Source organism: Crocodylus siamensis, chromosome 9 (assembly GCF_052110815.1).
Source record: "Crocodylus siamensis isolate JL-2025a chromosome 9, ASM5211081v1, whole genome shotgun sequence".
Taxonomy (NCBI): domain Eukaryota; kingdom Metazoa; phylum Chordata; order Crocodylia; family Crocodylidae; genus Crocodylus; species Crocodylus siamensis.
This window is the reverse complement of record NC_143403.1, coordinates 19,791,831-19,813,295: the sequence shown is the minus strand read 5'-3', so window position 1 is coordinate 19,813,295 and position 21,465 is coordinate 19,791,831. Positions and strand designations below refer to the sequence as shown.

General features: G+C 38.2%; 1 protein-coding gene across 13 annotated transcripts in view; it reads left to right on the top strand.

The window, feature by feature from the left end:
- The window catches only part of ZNF536 (zinc finger protein 536), a 451,836-nt gene that overhangs the window by 60,718 nt on the left and 369,653 nt on the right, over positions 1-21,465 (top strand). For 11 of the 13 annotated variants that reach the window (XM_090062633.1, XM_090062643.1, XM_090062642.1 and 8 more), the window contains one exon: positions 13,295-13,365. The exons of the other annotated variants lie outside the window; for them this stretch is intronic. The gene's annotated coding sequence lies outside the window, so the exon portion shown is untranslated. The remainder of the gene's footprint in view (positions 1-13,294; positions 13,366-21,465) is intronic. 13 annotated transcript variants of the gene reach the window in all.

The following is a 21,465-nucleotide window of genomic DNA, read 5'->3' as shown; positions in this document are numbered from 1 at the left end:
ACACAATGGGTAATTTATATCCATTACCAGCCCTTTCAATCCTTTTCAGTGGTGCTGTCAGTGCCTTTGGCACAGTAATGATTAATGTGATCTAATAATAGTGTGCCATTATATTACCTTAGTAAAACATGTACCAACATCCTATTCAGATCTACCAAATTCATAGCTTCCTATAATATTTTTGTTGAAAGACAGGATTACTATTTTTCAAAGCTGAATTTTTTTCCCTTTAACATATTTAATGAAATTCACAATTCTTTGCCATGGTAATCTGTGTGCATATGTTTGGGCTTGATGGGTGAATTTTATATCATTCTGCATTATTATGATTTGTTGGGTAAATTGTTTGACATGTAAAGAGAGATAGGAGTTACATTGTTTTGCTTTGTTAAGGGTGCATTTTAAATGCTCTCCATCTTTTCAATATTCTCCTGGATTTATAATAGGTGATATATTTAGATCATCGTGCATAAAAAAAGCAATTGTGCTAAAATGTGCTTTTCTTTATTTTCACTCTTACCAGCCTAGCACTATTCTCACACTATCAGTACCACTGTCCAGCATAATTCTGTGCTAGTTTACCCACCAATTTTTGTTAAAGTGACTTTGCTAGGCTGTTCTCCTTTGGCTATTTTCTTACCTACTTGTGCATGGATACCATGCACAGCAGCTGTCTTAACAGTGAGTTTGTGATTGGGATTATGCAGTTTTGGATGAAAAGGTATGGATTGAGATATTATTCCCCCATGTATCTTTGGCTGAACAAGGGCAATAGCATTTCACAGTCCTAGCTTCCAGGTCAGAGATGAAGGCTGTCCACTCTGAGGCCAAGACTATCAAAACAGTGGATTAAATCAGAATAGTAAAAATGATATTGCTGGATAGAATGGCTTGCAATTACATTTGAACCTGCCTCAGAGCTCTGGATAGTTTGCTACTGAGTCCCAGTAGGTTTTTTTGAGTGAAGAGTTTTCTCTGTGAATCAAGGTGAAAATGTTTGCTCATGTCACTCTGACTAGACGCATGCTCTGTGTGTTTCACCAGAAGGTTTTTGTCATTATGCTCTTCCCAGTTTAGAATCTTAGATTCATTTACTTAATACCCCTCCTAATCAGCATGGTTTAAGAGTTTGGATAACACTTCATCCTTACAAAGCATCTTAAATCTCCATCACCCAAGACTAGCATTATTGTAGCCAGGGAGACATACTTAACGTCACAGTTAAATCTAAATGGAACACTATGTCCACATTTTAAGTCTATTTGTAACATTGTATTAAATGCATATATGCTTTAGCATTGTTTCACTGCATCAAGATAAATAATGAATGAAGAAATTATTTTCATCTTGTAAAGCAAAAGTGTGTAAAACCACCCAAAATATGTGCGCTTGCTTGTATGTGGTTCCTAATTTGATTTAGGCTAAAAGGTACAACTGTAACAGGATTTGAAATATGCAGTCAATTTAAATGAGGAAAAATATTTTTAATATAAAATGTATAAACTGTGTGAATCTTTATACACATTTTAGTTAAAAAATTATCCTGTGATTGTCATCTCAAAAAACAATAATGTTACTTGCAATATATGCAATCATATTATTCTGTGCCATGCCAGATACAGTCTTTATACCTTGATCATTTAAAGAGGAGGCATTCTTATCTGCTTTATATAACTGATTTTTGATGTTGTAAGAGCAAGTGAGGAAAAAAAATCTCAAAGCTTTGGTTTAACATTGTATTTCAAAGAATTTAAACAAGTTTATGCTTCCCCATTTGAAATAATCAAGTAAATATTTAAATATGTGGCAAAACATGTCTTATGAGACTATCCAGAGATCTGGTGCATAGTACAGATGGACATATATCTAGTAAACTGTAAAGGTCCCGAAAGGGGTGACTTCAAGTTAAGTCACTAGATTGTTTGTTGGAACCAAACCTTTGTTCAGATTACATTGTACTGTTTTGGTTAATGAAACCTGACAAGGCGAGTCTACATGTGCAACTAATTTGCAGGAATAAACTCCAGAGCAGTTTGAGCTGGAGTTACCTACTCCCAGGCACGACATCTATAGGTGTAACTGGCACAGCACTACTCCTGGGCAGAGCAATTTGAGCCAGGGCAGACCAGTTTACCCCATACCCAGGTCTGCTACTGGCCTGCTCTGTCTCAGGCTCCAGGTGGTGGCATCAGGTGGCAGAAGGGCTGGCTGGAGCATGAGGGTACTGAAAGTGTGGAGCCATGTGGTTAGGTGGCAGGTATGAGTCTGGCCTCTTGCTGCCTGGGCTGACCGGGTGTAATATATGCCCACAATTGGTGTCTATATATGCATTTAATCAGTTAATTACTCCACTGTAAGATAGTACTGTGCTGACAGGACTATCTTCTGGCGGTGATAATTAGTTTACTGCAGCCTAATACCATTGCACATGTAGGCAGTGACACTTTACCCCACAGCTAATTAGTCTACTCCACACTAAAGTGCACATGTAGATGTGGCCAAAGTGTAGCAGGCATAGCATCAAGTCCCAGGGTATGCCATCATTTTCTTAAGACTGAATTGTAAATGGAATATTTCCTCAACTTTTTTACCACATTCCATAATGGCTTTGACAGACTTTACAAGAGACTGTCTGTCTGCTTGTACACACCATGGGGGTTTAATTGGTTTAGCTCTTCCTAAATTGAAATAGTGGGTTTTTTAAAACCACTTCAATTTAGGGAGAATTAAATTGAACAAAATCCCTGTGGTATGTACACAAGGGTGGGGGCCCAATCCTTACCTGCCTCTTCAGCAGTGGGCTAAGTGGTCCCTGAGCTGTGTGGAGCCCCCCCAGGTGGCACCTGTCCACTGGCACCCAGCCTGGGTGGTGGTCCTGGACTGGGGGTGCTGCAGCTGTGGAGGGAAGCACCAGGCCCCCTCACAGCTCAGGCAGGCAGGCAGTCTCCAGGGACCAAAAAAAAAAAAAGAATCAGGTTCACTGCTTTTTTTTTTTCTTCAGTGGAACCTGCCTGCATGGGCTGCTGCTGGGTCCCACAGCCCCTGAGTTGTGCAGGGTCTGCCAAGCCCTGAGCACATTGATTTTCAGTGCCCCGTGTGCTGTTTCACTTTGTTCGGTAGCAAACTAAAACATCTTGGAGATGTTTTATCTTGCTACATACCAAAGTCATTTAAAGCGGCATATGGTGCTGAGCATGCAATCAGCAACACCATTAAAGCAGAATATGCTGCCGAATGTGCAAACAGCAATGCAATTAAGGCTGTGGAAAAGGTCATTTAAGCCGCTTTAAAGGCCAATTTTGTGGTGTGTACAAAGGCCCTCTGTGACCTAAAGAATATTTCAAATCCCAATTAATTGTTTTTCTGGAAATTATCTTGTTCCTTCTGATAGGTATCCTAGCATTTATTACAGTAGGAGATCTTGCAAAGATAACAGAATTTGGTTTGTGGGCCAAATTCTCCATCCAATGAGGCAATTTTGTGTCAGTCTTTCTCCATTGACTAGCTTTCAACACTGGATCCTGCTAATGAAGAATCTTTCCTCATATGTAGGGGAGCCCTGAGGTATTGCAAAACTATTGCACTAAGCTTACTCATGGCAGAAGGCATATATGTCTGGAAAGAAGAGGAGAAGGCGGGTATGACTTCCCTATGCTTTGGTAATCCTATTGGCAGCCAGGGCAGTTTCCTTCACTCTGGAGGCTGCTCTCATGTGCATCAAGAGACTAGCCTAGGACTGAGTTGTATAGTGAACAAGGACCACAAAAATTACTCCAAGTCATCTTTGTCTGCTTCAGCTGAGTGCAGTTTGGCTAGAATAAACTATTTGGCTCTGTCACTCTACTTTGAACAGTTGTTTACAGAGAAATAAAGATGGACATCACAATATTTCAGAAAGGTAAACATTAATCACACTCTTTCATATATCATAGTGGATAGAGAGTTTTTAGATTCCAATCATGAATGCAGTCATGCATCTTGTTGTTTTAGGGTCAGATAGGATCCAAATCTACATGAAACCTATTTTCTGTTTCAGATCCTGACAACTGGGACCCTATTCATTGCTCCAAATTAGCCTCACACCTTAATTTCTCTGGGTCCGAACATGAATTCCTCAGCCACAATTCAAAGCAATATTGGTAGAACAGAAAGTATGCTTCCTTTGGTATTACTGTAACTGGAGGCCCTTCTGATAAATAAGGAGTATTTTTCCTTTATCCTACAAATAAAACATAACAAATGAAAGTTTTTGTCTTTATAAGACTACTTTTGCTTCACAAAAAGCCAGTAGGTCCATGTCTTAGAGTTGGTGACTGGTACATTTAGCTCTTGGGTTATAATCCTAGAATTACTGGGAATTGCTACAAGGGTGTTGATTGTAGCTGTGTTGGTCTAAGAACAGAGGCAGACAAGGTTCTTTGGGTAAATGTGATATCTTTTATTAGATCAGCTAAATAGTTCAAAAAAAATTTCTTTGCAAGCTTTCAGGTATAAACACCCTTCTTCAGACTTTCCCTTGGCCTGAAGAAGAGTTTTTGTACCCAAAAGCTTGCAAAGAACAATTCTTTCAACTATTTAGTTGGTCTAATAAAGGATATCACATTTACTCAAAGAACCTTGTCTGCCTAGGAATTGCTACTAAATTACTGTTTGGTTTTGATCATGAAACATAAATGTTTTGTTTCCCAGTGGAAAAAGCATGATTTACCTGTCTCACCAGAGGCATTGTAATTGAATTAATTCTCAAGAAGTGTTTGGAAATCCTTTCAAATCAAGTGAATGATTTGCTATAGAAATGCAGATATTACCTTTTTTTCTCTCTCCACATTGCCATAACTTGTTCAGGCTTCTAAACAGTGTTTCATTTGAGTTTTGGGACATGGTTCCAACTTGTCCTTGTGATCACTGTTTTCAGCCATTTGCATAAGTCTGTATTGTAGATACAGCTCTTCTGGTCCCCTGAACCTTTTAGGTAGCTAATATCTTACCATGTTTACCAGAAGTCTCCTCTTCTCTTGAGAAATGTACAATTTCAGGACAGGATAGAATAAGGTTTAACACACAAACACTTACTTTATGGAATGATTTCATAAATTTCACTCAAAGTAATTTTAATGGTTTGCTTTTTGTTTTATCAAGTGTGGCAGTATCTTTCTGATAAATTACATATGACTGTGCTAGCTTAACTAGTACTATTCAACATCACATGTAATTGCCAAATCTTGTCATGGCCAGATCAACTACTGATGGCAAATCTAAATATTTCCAGAATATAGAAAATTCCCATCTGTTTGCCTTTCATCCTATCATTTGACTGCCCTGAATATTTTGTGTGTATCTATATTTATGTGTATATTTATGGTTAGAATAAATATACTTTTCCAGTGCCAATACACAAGCAAAGTACAAAGGAATACAGGGGTAAGTAAAGCTTTGGGGGTGCTCCTTAGAAACCAAGCAGGAAAGTGTTCTCCCCCTTAGCCCCAGAAGGTCTTCCATGGAGAGAAGCAGAAGCACTTGCAATATGTAGGCTACATCTTCATTCTGTCTTTGTTCTCCATTTTATCTTGTAAGCATTAAGACGTATTCCTCTTCAGTCTCATCAAAACCATCTCTCTACTTTTAGCTACCTAATTCACCTTCACATCTTCCAGCTTCTTAGCTACTTCACCCATTAATTTGGGGTTAGCTGCCTACCACTTATTTTCTTTTCATAAAACATGGAAGCAGCAAATATGCTTTTATCTGGATACAGCTAGGCTCAAGGTAAGGTTCCCTGGAAATAATACAGGTATTCAGATATTTTCCCTTTTTCGCTTTTCTTAGCCACTTGCTGTACATTACTAGTGATACCACATTTCTGTGACTCAGATGAAGTTTAACCACTCTTTTAGATAAGCAGATAATGTGAACAAGCTCTTATTGCTGCATAATAAATCAAACAAAAGGAAAATGTTGCTTACCTACATGCACCCTACTTTGACAAAGAAGAGTGGAGCTAAACAAGTCAGCAAGCTTAAAAGTGATATGCTTAAAATACTGTTATCAAGAAGTTTTAAGATGAACTACTTGAGTCCAGCATGTTACACCTACCAAAGTGCTGGTTTATTGCCTCCAGGATCCTTTCCTTTTATCCATTTGGCCCCTGTCTAATTTTTAAATTAGAGGTCTGATCTAACTCCTAGGACAGTGTATAGGAGGGTTCAAATGCCTCTAAAAAACTCCCAGGAGCTTTTGCTGTTCCTTGAAAAATATTCAGAATAAAAAATACACTTTTCTTTAAAATAAAGTCTTGTATCTCTTAATTATAGCCATTTTTCTGTTTCCACAAGGTATTCTATCCCCTACATATATAAAATTATTTTTTTATTAACAATAATAATGAAGAATTTGGAGAAAGGCTGGAATGGGGAGGATACTGTAAGGTCAAGGTCACAGTGCTTTTTCTCTGTGATTCTGCTAAGGGATTGTTCAACAGTTGTGCTGTTAAAAAGAGTGCTAGTAGAAGGAGAAAAATCAGAATTATGAGTGACATCTACTCATGTAGAAACCATTTCCTAGAAACATGCCTAGAAACTATTTTGGTGGTGGTCTGCTTGGGGGTAGCCAAAGCCCACAGGTCTAATACTGACCCAGTTGCCACATCCCTTCCCCCCGGTCTTTGGTGACTGCTCTAGACTGTCATATTTTTTAATGGAGCGGCATAAAATTAGAGAGTATCTAGCCTCCCTAACCAGTAATCGCAAACCCTGGTCTGAAGTGTCATTGTCCTGCATGCAAAATACTGGAGGAAAATTCTTGTGCTCTTTTTCTGTGGGTTACTGCAGATTGCATAGCTGACCAAATATGCTAAGGGTATGGAAAATAAGAAAACGGCAAGACTTGATGATTTCTGTAGAAAAGTAAACACATGCGCAACCCTGCTTTATATTTGAGAATTCAAGATTTTACTTTTTGAATAACTACTGTATTTTAACAATAGGCATCAAGTGGTTGCTATGTGATACACAACAGTGTTTTTCATGAACTTTTGGCTGGTGAATAAGCCCAGCAAATATGGGTTCTTACCCTTTTAGTTTTCTGGGTCAATTCATTTTGCACAAAGGAGAGAATGATAATTTGAGTTGTAGGCAGAGAATGTTTTCTTCCCATGCTAGGAAAGATGAAAGCTGTTTTTATTTGATTTTTTTTTTAAATTAAAAATTATAATTCTTTATAGAGTTACAAATAATTATCTTATTACTAAAGGCATCCTGTTCATTTCTACAGAGGCTTCTTCTGTAAAATAATTGCTGATTGTAGTGACGCACTCCTGGGGAAGGGGGTGGCGCTTTTTACATGTAAAAAAAATCCCAAATGGAAAATCCCAAATACATTTTTTTTTCTGGGACTCAGCTACAACCTGTTGAAAAAAAAAAAAAACTAATGGGAATCCCTTTACTCTACATTAATCAAGCTGGTGATGGTTGGTTACAAGACCAGATTCTTGTGTCCTTTGATCTGCCACCCTTCTGCTCTGTAAGTGCTCAGCCATCCCCTTTCTCTTGGGTTTAAGAAGACCTGTTTTTTAGTGGCTTCCCTCAGGAATGCTGCAGGTTATATGAACTCACATAGCAAGCTATGGAGTTCCTTTTGGCTGCTGCAGGCTAATATAAAGAGTTTTTCGAAAGTGGGCAGTTAAGCAAGGGAAGCCATTGGTTTATCATGTGCATCTATGTTATACTTACCAGCAACTTAAAGATGTGTACACCACGATTTCTCTCTGTTGATTTTGAATGCATTTGCCAATTAGGAATTCATCAGTGCACAGAGGCCCCACTAAGACAGATACTTTACAGGAAAGATAGAAATGACTCGTTTTCATATTCTGGCCTTTCATTCTGCCCCACACTCTTTCCTACTATTCAGAAGGAATCTCTGGAAAGGCTCCATGTCCTTCAGTCTGAATGATTAATCATGATGGTGCATATCCTCAGCTGATGAAAGGGACAGCTCCATTGAAGTAAATGGACTTACACTGATTTATCCCTAGTCCTTTCTCTTTTGTTTAGAAGCTTTTGTCCCCCACTCTACTCCGCAGACATGTTTAAGCTTCTCCTGTTATCATAAGGTCATTTCAGCATGTGTTTCCACCTCGTTCAGAGCATTCCCTCCCATAGAAAATGAAGGAACCAAGTTAATGGTGGATTTGAGGCTGCATTGTTCTAACTGTCTAGAGCATCTCAGTTCGAGCACCGTGAGCTCCTCAGTCAGTCTCAACCATGCCTACCATTTCTTTTTGATTAGGCTCAAAGCCACTGTAGTTTTGAGTGGTGGTTTTTTGTTTTTTTTCCCTTTTTTAATTTCTTTTCTTTCAGAGATGAGGCATTTTTCTAAGTAGAATTTTGAAGTTATAATGATGGTTCCTTCTTCAAAGAAAGGGAAATCTCTCTCAGAAGTTATTTTGGTTATTTGTTCTTAAGATGCTCTATAATGATCTCTTAATTTGGAATAAGAAAATCTTTTTGTTGGCCAGGTTCTTTTTTCTATCACTTAGGCCTGAAGAAGGGAGCAAAGGGCATAGACAGTTGAACTACTAAAACATTTAAACATTTGAAATTCCTTTATGGCTGATCTTCAGTAACTCTTTCCTTTGCCTGCTCTATTCCACTTGAAGTGGAAACTAAATGGTTGTATTTTTAGATCTATTGTATTTTGTTCAGATTTGAAGTCACAACATACCAATGTAGCAGCAGACATGTGAAACAGTTTTATTGGTTCAGTTGTTGTGTGTTCCCAAGCAGTAAGTCTCTTTTGCCTTTCACAGTAACTTTGCATTATGTGTCTGTGCAGAGTTAAAGACTTTAGAAGCCTTTAGTTACATTTGCCAGGTAATACAAATTTTCGGCTTCAAGGTTCTTTATCCTGTTGACTGTTAAGGGGGTCTTTGACCCTTGCTTTCACTGCCTAGGAAATTGCATCAATATATTCTACCAGGACGTTTCTTTTGGTCCTTAATTTTATCTCGTTTCTCTCCCTGCCCAAAGGATGTTACTCAGAACACATTTTCACTGATGAGAACCATGTCATGAACAAAATGTTTTCTTATCCCTGTGACTTGACTGATGCATTGTACCACCCCTCCTTTCATGGGCACTTTTGGACATATTATAGTGCTTTGTCGTAGAAAGTTGCTCCTCAGTGGGTGCATCTACAGAAGATGTTTAATTGCGCAGTAGCCTAATAACACGATGCAGTAGCATGCTGGACAAAACCCATGCTAATACATTACTGTGCAGTTGTATTAGGCTATGGCACAATTAGCATCTGTAAACCCCCCTGCACTGGTGTTACTGCATGTTGATTTAGTACTTGGTTATCCAAGGACTAAACTTAATGCATAGTAACTATAGTACATTAGTGAATGTGTAGGTGCGCCCAGTATATTAGCTTGCCTGGGTCTCAGCTAGAGATTTTCTGTAGAAAAGGAGTAGAGTAATGGAAAGAATAAAAACCCCAGATATGTTGTTGCCTGTCTAACTGGCATGAAGTGCAGCACTTACTCATTATTCTGCATTTGTGCAGCGAATCACAGTAAAATAATTAACAGGTAATAAATTCCTTTTTGTTAATTAATTTATTACTAATTATCATTTACTCTGTTCTGTAATGCTAATCTAAAAAAGACTTGAAGTATATTAAATATTCCTTGTGTTAAGAAAAAAAACTCCAAAAATATTTTATTCAAACATTTTAATAAATGATGTGCATTTATGTTAACTGTGTTTACTTTTACTGCATGTCCTTTCATCCATCACTTTGGGGTGAGATATACAACAGAAATTAGGTGCTTCAATGCTGAGCATTGTGGTGCTTAACTTTTAGGCACTTTTCTACTTAACGGACCCTGCATTCTTGAGTTAGCAATCTAATCTCATTATAAAATGCATGGGGAGAGTTAGATACTGAAGAAGGGATCGACAAAAGTTAGCTTGATAGACAGTAGGACATGTTGAGCAGAGATGAAATCACTTAAATTATCACTCTCGTAGAGAATCAGGAATCTTTGATTTAAGATTCATAGCTGTGGACCCTCCCCTGCATTTAAATACTTAAATCATCCCTCTCTCACAAACATATCAGGGAAGAGATTTAGTAGTTCAGAACACTTACCTTGGATGTGCAATTCCTTCCTCTACATAAGGGGACTTTTACCTCCCAGGAGAATGCCCTAACTATCTAATGCATGGGCCCAGTTGGCTTGGGAAGGTCTACGTATGTTGAGAACTAGACAATAGCCTAATAACTCAATGTGCCACCATGATTAAAAGGCAGCCGAGGAAGTGGAATGGGGACAGATGAGGATCTAAATTTAGACACAGGTGCCTAAAGTGGCAGTTAAACTCAGGACCTTCTGAGCCCTTGCAGTCTTTAATTAAAAGTTGGTTGAGAATTTTTTCCAGGAAATGATTTGTATTGGAAAATATGGATTAATCAAACCTGTTCTTGGAAGGAACATACCAGTTTTTTGAAGAAATGTTTGTCTGTCAGCTCCAGATAGACTTCCTGATCAAAATGAGAGAGAAGAATGGAGACATAACCTTTAGCATGAATAGGTAACTGTGGTCAGAGCACTCACCTGGGATAAGGGAAAGGCTGCTCTCTGTCTTCATCATCCTATGGGAAAATCCTGTCCCTAAAAGCCATTTGTTATTCTAGTCTCTCTCTCTCTCTTTCTCTCTAATATTTGCCAAAGCATTTTTTTTAAGTCTTGATTTAATCCCTATGCAGAATTGGAAAATTTTAAATCTCTGGAACTGTTACAGGAGGGGAAAAATGCATAACAAACATGTAGCATGACATGGCCAGTCCCTTGAAAAGTGTACCATTTGAAGGTCTTGATCCTCCCATTGCCAGACCCTTGCCTTCAGCGGGGCCCTTCCTGGATGCATAGATCTACTGAAGCCTGTCAGGTTTGGTTTAATAAGGACCACAAGTTAGGGTGACAAAAAGAGAAGGAGGGGTGAGGTGAGTGCATTGGTTTCTTATAGTTATTGGCTAAGAACTGCCCAGATCCCTAACACCTTATAGCAAATGAAAGTCATTGCCTCTCATGGTCTTTGGATCACAGTGAAAATAGCCATTACTGTATTGAAAGTAGCAATAACTGTATTGAATTAGACCAGTGGGCCATCTAGTCTGCTGTTTAATCATAGAGAGAGGGAAGGAGAAGATGATTCAAACAAAGGTACAAGAAAACCTCCAATAAGCAGTAACAGGATAATCTGTCCCTTAGGGAAGTTTTGTCCTAAGCCTCAATTGTTAGAGACAGGACACATGACCAGCATGCTCAGCTTGATGGTTCCAAATCAAGTAAAAGCACTAGGGAGGATTTCGTTCCCCTCTGCTTTGAAATACATAAAGATCAGCTTTGTTTAATCAATAGTCTAGGATTTGACGTATGGATGAAAACTTACAAGCAGTGGAATAGTATTTCTCCCTAAGTACTTCTCATCAGAAACTTGTTTGACCTATGGGCCACCTTCATTTTTTAAGCATAGATGTCTCTATTATAAAACTCCTAAAGATTGCACAGTGCCAACATTTAATGTATTTTTTTAATAAAGATGCATCTTGTAAGAAAGGAGATAAACCTTTCTCCTTGTACACAAACACATACATGATTTATCAAATATATTGTATTACTCTATCTTTACAGTAAAACATGCTATGGATGTGAATTACTCTATCTGTGCAGGATTAGAAACTCTGATACTCTATCTTGTATTCAAGAAGAGGATTACTATACAGATAAAATAAAGATAATTTACTTTTGGTGAAGCATTGCAGTTTTAAGGACAGCAAAAACAGCCTACCTTAGAGGAAAAGGAAAAGACACTGGCAGCAAACAACACTGTGCAAATAACCATTGTTACAGTAACTCAAAGGTAACATCACAAAATATCATTATGTGTTTATTGGACAATCATTTTTTCAATTGTCTGAAATGATCACTTGATTTAAAAAAAAAATCTAGTGTAAATGCTGAATACCTGGAAGTTCACAAGTTTTATCACATGTTTGATTGGCAGCATTAAATGCTAACATCTCATTTAAATAAAGAACATCTGTACATTATTATTTAGGGATTTTTTATCTGTTGATTTAGAAATTTGGGCTTTTATGAGTTTTTGCATGCATATTCGTACATTACCTGCATACATGAACTGTCAATAACAAGGAAATAGACCAAAAATATACTGTCTGGTGGTTTTGTGATTAAGGAGACAAAAGCACTGTGTATGGAGAGGGATGTAGTGTGCAATGCATTTGATTTTAGGTGTGGCAGTAGCAGCTTGATTTCGTAACAGTGGAAGTAACATGACAGTTCAAAAGCACAGCAAGAAGATTATGATTTTTATACATACCAATGTAAATTCTTAAAATAACAATGTAATTTTTACACTCCTCACTGCATCTCAGGATAATCCAATTTAGAACAAATTATTCTGAACAGGTATGGTAAAAATAGAAGATATATCATTAGAGAGTGTGGTGTAATGCATTAATTTTTATGAGTGAGTTATGAAGATGTACAACTCAGTTAGGGCTTAGGATAAACATAATATTCCTTAATTAATCCATTATGCTATGGTACATATGTGCCCTTTTTATTACCCTAAAGATGAAAAATGTTAAAAAAAAAAGGAAATTGCTGCTTTTTATACTAAAAAGGCTTTTTTCTAAAATCATAAAAAAGTATAATGGAACGCACCAAATAGTATTAATGAATTAAGCATGGAAATTCAGTAAAGAGTTTAAAATGAAGAGCCATCATCATCTGGCAGCCAGATGCTTTAGTCCAAGTGTTTTAATGTGTGGAAGAACAGTAGAAAGCCCCCATACCACTTAAGCCCCAGCCAGGTACTGATGGGGGAAACGCTGACAAGGTAGCATGCTGAAGTCTTAATGACTTCCCTGACTGGGTACATCAGGATGGAGATGTCTTTCTGTGGCCGGGAGACTAGGCTTATAGATGCTCTACGTGGCTGTGCCCCTGTGTACACTGAGCTGGTAGGGAGGGCTTGCTCTGGAGTTTTGCTTGGAGAGCAAGGCTGGCAAGGGATCAGGGCTGTGATCTACCTTGACAAGAATCCACTGGCTCCAGAACTCTGTGCAGCTTGCTCTGCCTTGGCTCAGGGTGTGGGTAGATACCACATTTCAAAATGTTTTGCACAGTATCTTTATAAAAACTAGATTCTCAGGCTTCGTGCATGGATTCCACCCTGGTAATATTAATATTTTGCATTTACAGTGCAGGATCTGCAAGAGATTTCATCATTCTTTCATTCATGAACAAAGCCTGCCAACACTCCTGTTAACTAGGTAAGTACTATCAGCTCGGTTTTTACAAATGTCTGTGGCAAAAGTATTGTCCTTAGAGGCAGTGCTCTCAAACTTACTATACTGCTTTGAGTGGCCTGTCTCTTAAACTAGAAGCAGTTTAACCATGGTAAATTAGCATGGGGTAGACTAATCAATCAGCAGTACTACTTAGATTGCCTCAAGTGCTGCACTAATGTGGCTATACTGCTTCTGGTTATGGGGGCAAGCAGCTCAGAGCAGGACATTGGGCTGAGGGTATCCTTGACAAGCACAATACACTTAGTGGATGTGGCCCAAGAATAAGACCAATTAAGTGACTTTCTTAGGTTTTGTGGGAAGTTTTGGGGCAGAGCTGGGAACTGAACCCAGACTGCCTGTGACTTAGGAAAGAACCCCTACATAGTACCCATTTGACTCTGGAACTGGAAAACCCATTCTTCAAATATAAATCTCTTAAATGATATTCACAAGCCATGTTTGGATGCTGAAATATTTTCATTGGAAATCCCAAACCCATTGAAGTATGTTGGAATCTCCCAGGATTAGACCCATTGCTGCATGTAAGCGTACGTTATATGCCCAAGGGCAGATGGATCTTTAAGGTATCTGATTGGAAATTAGGCTGTGAACGCATATGAAGATGTATTTTTATAACTTAAGGGCATCTGTCACTACATTTCTTAGGTTTGATAGCTACTAATAGGATCTAGTGTTTGTTGTAGTACATTAAAATAAGAATAGACTTAAGAAAATATAAAACCAAATGTCATTAGTGAAAAGAGAATCAAATTAGCTACTTTTATTTTGTATTAAAAGGCATTAAATGCAATATAAATCTGCACAGTACAAAGGAATATACTTTTCTGCTGCCTCAGCATTAGGAGAATAGCATTCCTTTTCTCCATATGTCTCTGTCACCAGGTTGTTATTTCTTTTGTTTAGTCATATAATAGAATGTGTTGAGGCATATTATCCTCAACTTGTGTAGCAGTCTACAAATACTGATTGCAGTTTGAGCTTGTTATGGAAAAGTATTGCCCTGTGGATTGAGAAAATGACCAACAGTGGACTATAATCTATGAAGCTGAGAGTAAAATTACCAACTAGAGGTCATTTTTCAAACCAAGGGGCAATAGTTTTCTCTTATAAACCGAATATTACAGTCAGTATATGTTTTATTAAACCATTTAAGAAACTTGGGAGCAGTTTCATTTAAACTTCTTGCTTGATGTGACTCAGAGAACAGGCCCAGGGCAGCTTGCAAAAGAGGCATGGCATAGCCTGTATAATAAATATACCGTATACTCAATAATTATGAAGGCTCAGTGCATTAATGGCTAAGGGCTGTATCCTGCTATCATTTTGCATCCCTACCACCCACCGAAGTCAATGGGATTTTTTTGTATAGAAATCAATGTTGGGCAGTGTTTCTTGCTGTAATACTATGATATCCCAAGACCAAACTGTCTATGAAAAAGTCCTGGGTTATTGTTGCTGTCATAGGTTGAAAGCTTAAAGAATAAAACTGCTTCCCCACCTCTCTCCTATCCTTCTTTATTGTTTTCTTTTTCTTCTGAAGTGTGCACAGAATTGTACTCTGCATAGCTACTCACAGAGGGATTGTTGCCCAGCGTCTTAGTCAATAAGAGGATCTCCATTCTTGAAATCCTATTTATCTTGCAATTCCATATATAGAAAGCCAGACTGAAGCCTTCATCCTCCCTCTTTCAGCCCACTTTGCATACTTGTAGAGGCCAGCCACCCTGTGACTTGAGTGCACTGTCATTATCTGTGGATCTCTATCTGTTTTATGAATTGGCATTGTGGACCACGGTGTTATATGTGAGTGATTTCCAGCTTCAACAGATTGGCAGAGTGAGGTCCTAAGGGTACTATCTGGCTTTTCTAAGTGTTCTCATTTTGTGTTCTAAGTGTTCTCTAAAAAGTGTCTTGAAAAGCGGTAGCCTCCACAAAAGGGGCGAGACAAGGAACAAAGTTGGGGCCATGCTTCATTTCTCCCTATTAATAAATCTTGGTTAGGTAAAAGGAAGCACACAAGGTAGTCGCTTCCATGTCAGTATACATGTTGCTCCCTCAGAGCCCTAACTGGAATTATAGGTTTTCTATTGCCCCTTTCAGCTACCTTTACTTCAAACCATGATCCTCTATATAGAATTTTAGATTTACTTCTTTGGGCATAGCCCAGTGTTTCATTGGGTTAAGCAGGTCACATGGCCAAACAGATATTGCTGCACTATTGAATTAATTTTGAAAAACATAAGCATAACATATGTGCAAAAGAATGCTGATTTTGTGAGTCCAGTAAACACATTTATGGATACAAATTGCATAATTCAAATGATAACAATTAGTTATTTGTATCTGGTTTTATCAGATGTATATATACAATCACTGCTCTAGTATGTACACTTAAAAATGTATGTTTTAAAACCAAACCTTATATCTATATATGTGTGTATATATATTATACCGACATGCAGTCATAATTTTCTCACTAGCATAATTTTTAAGGTCTACATAAAACTTTGCCACCTGAATAAGGGTGATGGATTAGAATAATAAAAATCAGAGCAGCAAAAGACCTATTATGTATCTAGTCCATCTTCTTGACATTGCAGGATTGTTCCCTGCAGGATATTTGCTAATGCTTTGTCCAGTCTAGGTTTAAATGTCCCAAGCAGTAAGGTTCCCACTACTTAACTTCCATAATCTTGGATATAATTTCAGGGATATTTTTTCATGACATCTTTTCTTAAATCCCCTATTTGCCTCATTGTAACCTCCAGAACCACCTGGAAAAATTCTTCTTTCTCTTTAGTATTTGCACCTTTTAAAATATTTATAGAGGTTTATTATAAATCCCTTTGTCATTGACCATGATTTTTCTCTCTTTCAAGCTAATTTATGTTGTGACATTGTGCATAGTTGCTTTTTTGAAGTCATCTTAAACATCAAAGGATTAGGCCAAGTAAGAGTGACACCAAGACTTTGAGGTTGTATCTTTTCATATGCCTATTTATTATTTCTTTCTCCCTATAGAGGTGTCATCTAGGGACTTCAGTCTTATTGTGCTGGGCACTGTAAAAATATATGCATAAGTGCATTCACAGCAATGCTTAAATATAGGCAGCTAATATGGAAATAGAGGATCATTCATTTCTAGAACACATTTTTATTATGCAATTTACATTTTGATTGACAGCTATTAGTATGATAGGATGGCAGAACTGAAACTTAAACTTTGATGCCAGATAACATCAAATATAATGTATGTTAAATAAACAGAGACATGTGAGTGGGATAATATTTAGTGCATAGCTACATGGCAATGTGGTAAAGAGAGTAAGGGTAAAAATTATGCTGAGAAATGCTATTTTACAATTTTGTATTACTAAGAAATACCAACACAGAACCAAATGCCTCCGATTTATCTCTTCTTCAAGCAGTGCAGTTGTCTGTGAAGTCTGCTCCTTTCTCATTTATGTCTTTCCTGGAACCAGGCTGAAGTGAGTGGAGAAGAGGATCAGGTCCCTTTGAAGCATATTGTGTAACAGTCGTAGGGTATATTTTACTATTATTTATTTGTGTTACAGTTGTGCCTAGTAGTTCCAGCCAGGATGTCTATGACCACAGTATACCCAGTGACAGAGATCTAGGCCCAAGGAGTTTATTGCCTATTTAGACAGAGGTGGAGAGAAAAGAGTGTCTCAGGTAGAAAAGGATCTCTGGATTGGTCAGTGGCAGAACCACCTCTTATGATATACACTTCTAGCTTGTTATATCCTGGACCTCTTTAATTCCTGTAAATTCCTGTATCATCTCCTCCTATTCCAGTTTACCTGGGGGGAATGCTCATCCCATTGGGCCCACAGTCTCAAGTTACTAATATCTCTGTGCCAGTGCTGTCAACTGTGACCTCTGCTTTCATTTGTAGAATCAGAGGTGTGCTGCACTTGCACACTACTTCCTTGATGTCATCTCTCTAGTTCTTGGATATTGTCTCTTAGAAAACAAAGCTGTCTTTGCATGAGAGAGAATTGAGGCAGTGCCTCCCTGCTTTGTCCCCCAACATTTATGATTATTATTTGGGGCAAAAAATACAAACACTAATTTTAAATAAGTAACCATTAATTTGTCATTGCTAAAGAGGATATTCATTTCAATAATGTTTCATTGCTAAAGAGGCTAGCCGACGTGAAGCATGTTCATTTTTTCATATATTGCTAATGAAGGTCTAATGCATGAAATCAAGACCTACTTGTTTCTCTCACTTGATTTACTCATTTCAATAACTTATAATGAGATGCAGGTTAAAAACAGTAAGTCAAAAGGTTCATGATTGGCGTCAGATTTTGGATGCTTCTGTTTTTGGATCTTCAACTTCACACATCTAGGATTGTAGACTGTACCGAACTTGAGCCAACTCTGTCTCTAATTTGGGAACAGACTTGCATCTTGAGAAAACAGGTGTAAACAGTGAAAGCTGAATTAATAGGAATGTGAGTTCCTTTTGCCATGTGCACAAGAAGATAGGGATGTAGTTTTGGCCTAAGGCAAAAAAAGAAAAAAAAAGTCTTCAGATATGAATGCATACTAGCCTATGCTCTTTTCTGCAAACATTGATACATCTGAGCCTTAGAGGCTCGGATTTTTTCAGTGAGCAAGTTTCAAAGTCACCCTGTATTCAGGGCTTTTATATCCACATGCGGAAAAAATGGGACCAACTCTAGTATATGCAAAAAATGTTAGTGGCCAGAAAATATAAAATATTATCAAATATTTTGAATCTGACAACAGATATTATTTGAAGAGTGGCAGAAGCAACAAAAAGGATGGTACATCATCATTATTCACTCTTTCAGTTAAATCATTCATAAGGAAAAGCATCTTAAGTTTCCCTTCCCCTGTTCCCTCATTGTCTTTCTACATTTAGAACCTCAGAAACACTGGGTGAGGATGCTCTCCACTTGTACTCTTTGACTAACTACAGACAGTCAAAAAGCCTGAGGCTGAATGGATTCAGTCTTTGCAGGTCAGTAAGATGCACAAATTAAACTGAAACAGAAGTGAACAGAGATTTACCTTTGATTCAGAAAATGCACCCACATGCTTGCAGTGGCTTAGGCCAGAAGCCAGGGGGCACTAGGGCACAGCTCTCTGCCTGTGTGTTCACTTCCTCTTCCTGCTGCCCCCAAGGTCTCTGGGATTTGCAGTCCTAAATTACAGCAGCAGGACTCTGCAGAGTTGCTCCTTACTTCTGCTTCCAGATGCCTCTGGGATTTGTAGTCCACAGCTGCAGCTAGTAGTAAGTTTGAGCGGGGGATGAAGTGTTTAACCCCCCACCCTGGCCCCAGATCCCAGCTGGGGTTTGTCTGGGGGGGAGGTCCCCCTGCAGACTGGGCTGCATCCCCATCCAGGCTTGCCCCCTCTCAGTACCTTGTCAGCCAGCTCTTATTGCTCCAGCTCGGGAGCACAGGGGCAGGGCCAGCCCTGCTCTCTGGAGCAGACAGCACAGCCGAGTCCAGGGCTGGGCAGCATGCCAGGATACTGGGGGACCATGATTTAACTTGAACCAAGAAGGGGTCTGGGACAGAAGTTTCATAAACTGGTTTGACCCAAATCAGTTAAGTCTGATACTATATTCAACCACATTTATCCTAAACTAGTTTCAGACATTTTGAAACTGGTTTGTGTTCACTGAGTTTCTGTTCTGTTACAGGTTTAAACCAGTTTCTGATGGCTTAAACCAGTTTATGTGTAACTGTTGTCCCTAGCCTATAGGCACCAAGCCTGGAAATGAGGTGGCAAGGCCATATTGAAGGCATTCCCTACCACTGCTTTCAAACATGCCAAAAACCAGAGGGGGGCCTCACTGCTTTGTTCCTCTTTTGGTGTGTGCAGAGTAAGTATAGGTGGGGCATCCCATACCTACCTAGTGTCCTCACAACCTCTGAGGAAGTGGTGTAGACCTACCCATTGGAGCTTTGAGGAAGCCATTTTGTGTTGCTTTAAAATGGATTTGGAACTGAATTTTCCATTTATTTAAAATAATCCAAAAAAAATTGAGAAAACTCCATCTAATATATATCTCCAGCTCTCCAGTCTAATCATTCAGTGTACCTTTCATAACTGCTATGGTTGCTGTCTCATCATTCTTTGAAAGCAGGCTGAATATTTAATTGTGCTCTATCAAGGTGTTTGGCACCCTTGAACCATTACAAGAAATACCAGTCTAAAATATCTGAGTTATGCAGAATGACATAGATAGCCACGTTAGTCTGAAGTCTAGCAGAAGGCAGGGTAGGTGCAAGGATTTGTACCTTATAGACAGACTGACTGACTGACTGACTGACTATATATATAACATAAGCTTGCACCTTTGGACAGTGCTCTTTGGTAAGTGTAGTGACCTTATGCAAGAATCAGTTTTCTGAATGGTATTTCTTGTCAGTCAATGTTGTAGATTATTGTATATCTCTCATGCAATCTATGTAGATAAATTGTGTCTCTCTCATGCAAAGAGAGCTTTGTTTTCTAAGGGACTATTATATTTTGCAAGTAAGTTGGCATCCAGTTACTATTCTATATTTATCCTTATAATTGACCTTTGATGCACATAGTCCCTGTTATCTGCATCCATAATTTAATATAATATCTCATAAAGTGACAGGAACAGCTAGATTCAACTCCACTATATGGGAACAGGTTTTGATGAATTATAGAAGCCATGATTATAGGTAGTTGGACTTAAGGATATGTAATACTTTTGGTCAGCATCAGGGTGATAAAGCCAATTTGTCTGGAGGAAAACAAAGAAAAATCTTTGAATATATTTATTTTAATAAAGGAAATCCTTTGCTAGGCTCTAGAAGAGGCTTTATGTATGTCTCCTTCACAGCTAGATAGACAATAGCTATGTGTGGGTTATGATGATCGTAACCAACATGTTGAAGACAGCTTTTAGGTGACCATGTAAAGTTCTTGAAACAAAGTTTCCATTAAGCTGCTCAGGTGTATTCCATTTTTTACTCAACTAGTTTGCTGTATGCAATTCATAATACTGAACCCCAGGATTCAGGAGGAATTGGGTGTGTTCATGCAAAGTCCCCTTCAAATTCAGTTTCATGCCAGTGAATCCAGGACTTCAGTCTGAGTTTTGGCTTTTTTTAAATGCTTTCTTGTGTCTCCTATAAGTTTAAAGCCTGTCCTCTATTGCATGCTTAGTGATGCTATTAATATTCAGTGGGAGCTACATGCATGCATTAGAGGCCAAATGGAAAATATGTATATAATGTTAATGTATCTATGTATTGTAAGCAGCTGGGAATAGTAATAGAATAATGCATTAATACACACAGTATAGTTGTTATCCAGTCAAGACAAAGGAGTGGATGTTTCTATTTGTTAGTTGTTTTTGTTTTTTGTTTTTTTTGTTTTGGGTGTTTCTACCTTTGACTGATACAAATATTTTGGAATCTAAACATATCTCCACAGTACCCTACTGTCTTTGTTCTGGATTTCTTTCATCTTAACTTATCAACACAGTATATGAGCCATTTTCCCCTACAGGATGATCATCATCTTAGTGTGTATTTGCTCATTAATGTCAGGTTAAGATCTAAAGAAATGTGAAAGTAGGAAAGTTGTTTGTACTAATTTTTATACCAATAATAATGGAAATATCAAATCTACAGGACTGTAGCTTTGAAAGGCAGGAAAATTATGTACGCATTTTTTTTGCTTTTCATAAGGACTGTATTTTCAGTCTTGGCTTTACTTGAACAATTTGAATCTAAACAAATTTGACTCTAACGCCCAGTGCAGACATTACACTTTTACCAGTAAAAGCGATCGAAATCCAGTCTATACCTGTAATAGAACAGAAGTTTGGCACACAAAACCTGGTTTAAAAATGGCTAAGATTTGCGCCTCCTGCCTGCCAAAGAGTGAATATATATGTTGTTCGCAACCGATCTAAACTATGCCACTTACAAAAAAGTACATAACTTAGATTGATTCTACCCCAGACTTTCTGAGTGTCTGTATCTATCCTGTAACTGAAAGCTTTAAGCAAGTCTC